This window comes from Pinus tabuliformis, chromosome X, assembly GCF_031772625.1.
Source record: "Pinus tabuliformis cultivar Carrire ecotype Pingquan chromosome X, CPIR1, whole genome shotgun sequence".
Taxonomy (NCBI): Eukaryota; Viridiplantae; Streptophyta; class Pinopsida; order Pinales; family Pinaceae; genus Pinus; species Pinus tabuliformis.
The window spans coordinates 470,401,905-470,407,882 of record NC_142308.1 but is presented as its reverse complement, the minus strand read 5'-3'; the positions used below and the strand labels follow the sequence as shown (position 1 = coordinate 470,407,882).

Below are 5,978 nucleotides of genomic sequence, written 5' to 3'. Positions count from 1 at the left end.
ACAAAATCAAGACATTGTATGTGGTTATTGCCAAAAGGAAACTGTGTTCTAATTTGGAAGAGGATCTTATCAAAAGACATGGATTTATTCAAAGCTACAAAGCCTAATGGGTTACTGAAAAATAAGTTGGAATATGGGATCATGATACTTAAATTGAAAAAATATGCTTTCCTTTTAGAAACATTACAGTTATACAATGTTTTTTGAAAGCATTAGAATTTGAAATTGGGCCTTTCTATCAAGATAAATTTTCATTAACAGAATGTACTTTCCTACCTGAAACGTTGTAGATATCCAAGAAAAACTTGAAAAGCATAAGAGAACTTAGCATAATGTACTTTCTTCCTTCCTTAACATTCTTAAAGAGTTGAGGTTCCCCAAGTCATCAGGTAACTTTCGAAGGAAATGATAGTTAGTAATAGTCCAATTCACAACTGAAGATGTGTCACAAATACGAGGGGGCATCTCCTCCAAATCACAAAAGTGCTCCAGGTTAAAATCTAGCATTATTGGAAGCTTAATGCTCGACTGGGTGTTATTGAACCCAGACATTTTTCCAATCTTCACTAAAAGCTTAAAGATAGCTTCTCTAAGTTCTACATGACTTTACTATGCTCTTGAAGTGGGGGCACATGCAGCCTCTCCAAGTGAATAGTCTTAAACTAAGTGAAGATAAGGCCGATAGATCATTCACTGTGGATCTCTTTAACCCATAATTGAATACTATGTCTCTCTTGAACCCACAATTGAATACTATTAGGACTTTCAAATTTTTCATGGAACTCAAAAATGTTGGAAGAAAGTATTTGCTTCTAGAAAAGAGTAAAACTAAAGCCTCTTCTTGAGGACAATTGATGTCACACCACTAATACTTCTCCATGGAATCTATATAGGTAAACCACAAATGCAGAATTCCATTAGAATATTGTGTTTATTGAATACACAAATGAAATCATTGCATTTCTTTAAAATATCTTTTGAAATCAAAATTACCGAAATGACATATCGATAACCTAGTGGGTGTAGGATAAAATTCACCTGTGTCATTTACAGAAAGCATGAGAAAAAACCTAATACTATATATAAAACCAAGAAAAATTCAAATTCATCACTTCTGTTATCTAAAAATCAAACCCTAACAGGCTGTTGATCAGGTAGACTTCAAGTAACTATTTCAAACCTACTTTAGGCTGAGGCTTAGCCTCCTCAACCTGAGAGGGCTCTCTCAAAAGGATTAATGATATTGATAATGGATTAGATGGCTAACTCTAGTAAACAAATGACAAATGAAAGAGGTTGAAAGACAATCAGAAAGTATCCATTGGGCTTATGGAGTCAACATTGTTTCAGTCTAACAATGATATCAACCTTACATAGAAGTCAGGGCATTCAGGATTCAACACATTTAGAACAGACCAGCAACATATAGAACCACACAGTGTATGAATATATAAAGGAAGTTAGAGCACCATGAGTGATTTCTAAGTAATTACACATTCATACTACTACAAATATTGAGAAAAGAATAATACAACACATCCTAAGCATCGAATCCCTCTTGATTCCTGAGAAGCAAAGCCCATCTTGCATTACTGAACAGAGTCTTTACATAAAGCCAAATATCAGAGCTTTTTTGAATAATTTTCCAACCCCTGGTACATTGCTCTTTCTCCTATATATAGAATTCTTTTACAAGGCTGAGATTCCTCCTCCAACATGAGGGGAACTCAAATTCTACTTCTTATGACACCTATTCAAACTTTAACTACCTATTAAACGTAACAAACCGCTAACTAGACTTTTTAGAGATCTAAGGCAAATAGGAGTCTAACTCCATATCATGCTAATAATAGCCTTAATTACAATCAATTCTCGTTCTTTGACAAGTGGTCTCTTTTAGTTTGGCTGTGGTAGGTGTTTGTAGCTGCCTGCTGGCCCTTAATGTCACATCTTCTCAATTTCTCCCGAAAAGTAGGAAACTGCCCCTGTTTATCTTCTTTTGGTTTTCCTCAAAGATATTCAAAACCAATGAACCATGTCCTTCTCTTTTGATTATGCAAAAATGTATTAGAGTGCCACGTCCTTTAAGTGATGTCGACCTTTCCCATGTGTGAAAACAAAACCTCCTCCAAGTTGTTCGACATATCATGAACTGTAGTAAATATGATCAATTTATAACAAAAGGTTTAGAGTTCAAATATATGTTTCCTCCACCTGTTTTTCCCTTGTTGAGTGTTGACACCTGTTACATGATCCTTTGAAGAGATTCCTTTTTCAAAACTTTCCCCTCGGTCCCTCAAAATTGTTGACTGAGTTTTAATTATGTAGCTACAGCAGTTTCATAGCGCGCTACGAAACTGCTATGCATTCCAAAAATTTGCTATCTTGAGCTTCCTTATATTTAAATATTCTTTTCAACTGCTCCAAAGCTTTTCAAAACTGAGTGGGGATATATGATTCTTCAAGAAAAAATGCAGTAAGTAAAACCATCAAAATTTCAAAATTTGGAACATAACCTTACTTGCTGTGTGACTTCCTTAAGGAGATTTTTTCTCCTAGCTTAGCTGCATCTCCTCTAAGCTGTCTGAGGCATCATGAACCAAACTAGCTATGAATAATGACCATTAGATGTACTAGGCCAGCATGTGTAATATTGTTATAGGCCATGTTCAGAGTCTTTCAATTCAAAAGTTCTTCAGCTTTTAGCTTCCAGCATCAGTTATACAGCATGACTTTATGTTGAGATATGTCAAAGCAACAAGACCTGAAATTGTATCCATGCATGCCACAGTCACCGGAAAGCCTACATAAACAATGCCTGAATCTGCGACTTTATTTCGATAAGTTTGCAGCTCCTTCAAGTTTGTAAGCTCAGCCAGAGGTTTGATATCTGAGTTCTTTATACAATTGCACCATCCAATGTTCAATGCTTCTATTTTTGTAAGCCCTTTTTAGATGCACCAATCCACCATGAATCCCTGAGCACATCACCAAATCTAGACTTGTCAAGTTCACAAGACCAGCTAAGGCACGCAAGCCTGATGCAGTTATTGCATTGCTCTTTTTTTTTTTTTTTTAAACTAAGTGAAGTCAAGTTTGTAAGTCCACATGTTGCCAGTGATTGCAATCTTCTGTGAACTTCTTCATCTTTGCATCCAGCTCTGTTGTAGCCTCCTCGCCTTTCGCAATAATTCGGTCAATATCCTCATCAGTTATGGTGCTATCTTTGGAGCTAAATACCATTTCTGCACCAAACCTCACCATCTGCAACAACTCATCCTTGTTTACAGTTTTTTGTTCTGCTAGACGTCCTTGTTGTATGACCAATGCATCAAGTGCAAGCTTCTTATAAGCCCTTTCAATCACCTTTTCCTCTATAGTGTACTCTGTACAAAAGCGGAAAACTTGAACTTCTTTCTTCTGTCCAATTCTATGTGCACGATCCTGGGCTTGTAGATCAACTTGTGGATTCCAGTCACTGTCATACAAAATGACCACATCTGTTGTGGCAAGGTTAATACCAAGGCCTCCAGCTCTGGTTGAAAGCAAGAAAATAAACTTTTCACTCCCTTCTTGATTGAAAGAATCTATGGAAGCATCACGATCCTCTCCTGAAGTATTCCCATCAATTCGACAATACTGATATCCACGGAACATACAATAATCCTCCAGAATGTCCAACAGTCTTGTCATCTGTGAAAAAATAAGAACTCTGGAATCACGGTCCTTCAGTTTTGGAAGCAACTTATCCAAAAGAACCATTTTGCCCGCATTGGTGATTAGATGGTCTCCAGTGGTGTATGGTGGACCTGGCTCAGCACCCTGAAAGAGATATGGATGGTTGCAGCACTTCCTCAATTGCATGGCTATATTCAAAAGGCGCTTACGCTCTCCTCCAGCATTCACAACATCCAAGTCTTTTTGAAGCAATGCCCGGTAAAATTGCTTTTGCATTTGTGACATTCCAACTTTCAATATGGTTTCCTTTTTAGGAGGCAGACCCTTTTCAACATCTGAATTCAGTCCCCATAGAAGAAATGGCCAAATAACCTTATGAATTTGTTGAACCACTTCTTGTTGGTCATTGTCAGCTGATATTTGGAACCAGTCATCAAAAGTTTCAGCAAAACTAAAAAAATTTGGAAGTAAGAAATTGAGAAGAAACCAGAGTTCGTGAAGGTTGTTTTGAAGAGGTGTGCTAGTTATAAGAAGCCTGTAGTTGGTGCTGTAGATTCTCATAGTCTTTGCAAGAAGTGAATTTTCATTCTTTATTCGATGCGCTTCATCAATAATAATGTATCGCCAACTGAAACGTTTAAGTGCGGTCTTTGAATATGACCATGATGGCCACATTCAGACTGCAACTCTCTTGAACCATCATCACGGAGCTCCCATTTGTATAACTGAATCTTTTGATTGATGCCAGCAAGCAACTTTCCATTAAATGCATTCAGATCATAAACAGAACCCTTTGTCTCCTTCTCAGTAACAACTGCAAACATGTGCCAGTACCAAGACACCTAACGACCTAATGATGAAGATAAGCGTTTGGATATGATAGACGAAGTGTATAAGCTGACAACTGTTGATGTAAACACAGTGGATTTTGATAAATATGACAGCTGGGTGAGATTTGCTATGGATCAGCACGAATCCCCGATTTCGTAACGCAGTCAGTGCAAAATCGGTGTTTTGCGCTACGAAATCACCTAGACAGTTTCGTAGCGCATATGAACTTTGAAATGAGTTTCGACATATGATATTCATGTGAGATATGAGACCAATGATAGACTAAAACAGAAAATTGACCCCATTTGACATACTAACAGGACTCTTAACAAGACTCTAAAACAAGATGAAAAGACTAGACCCAAAACTGACACCAACCCTTTGACAAATTTAAAAAATTGATGTTCAGAATTTAAAATATTTTTTCTTGAGTGATAACAACTTCTAGGGACCTCGTAACCACCCTGACAATACACAAGTATGTTCCTATTTGCAGTTAGAAAAATTACCCAAATTACAATCTGTTTACTCCAACCTATGTTGGAAAGTTATAGAAGGATGACTAGTGCAATCAATCCATTCCTTTTAGCCCTGGATTTGTTTCAGTTTAAAACAGAAGTATACAAATATACTTGTCCAATGTCTATGCTTTAACCATTCACCTTAAGATTTTTTTACAATATAATTTCCTAAGTCTATTTAATATCTTCATTATCATAGAAACCAACTTATATCCATCTTAACTCCACATCTACCACTCTTAGGGGGATGAAATCTATTTATCCCTCTGAGCACTTGGTAGACCCAAAATTAAGATGGATCTAAGATGATAGAATTTCCCCTTTAAATAGTCTATGCTCACATGAATACCATGGTATTACCATGGGTCAATACCATGGGTTATCATAAACCTCAAGCTTAAAAATTACTATTAGTAATTTATAAAAATTAATAAAATTAATAGTTGATTTTTATTTTATTTTTTATTTTAACCAAGCTAAAATGTTTAACATACATTAAATTACAACATCCAAACCCCGAGAGGGATCAAATATTTTTCACTCTATGCTAGTTTGCATATCACGATATTTGATACCCCTCGGGAGTTAGTAGATTCAAAGTAAAGATGGATCTATGATGATTTAATTCCCCCATTTAAATAGGCTACATTCCAGGTGAATACCATGGGTCAATACCATGTGCCATTTTGGTGAATACCATGGGTCAATACCATGTGCCATTTTTATTTTTATTAATACTAATATTAGGGTTAATAATGTTTTTTTGCATCGTATTAATAATAATCTAGCCCATGGTATTTGTCCCATAGTATTTTGCCCATAGGTTTCACCTAAATATAACGCATTTTTTGAGTGTTCATAAATATAAGGTGACTTATGGAGTAAATATAAAAAAAATGTTTTATTTGTTTACCATACCTCTCATTTATTTATATTTTTATTAATTTA

At 35.9% G+C, this 5,978-nt stretch overlaps 1 pseudogene; it reads right to left on the bottom strand.

The window, feature by feature from the left end:
- Window positions 1-3,090: 3,090 nt before the first annotated feature.
- On the bottom strand, window positions 3,091-4,353 carry LOC149140712 (putative chromatin-remodeling complex ATPase chain pseudogene; annotated as a pseudogene).
- Window positions 4,354-5,978: the final 1,625 nt, after the last annotated feature.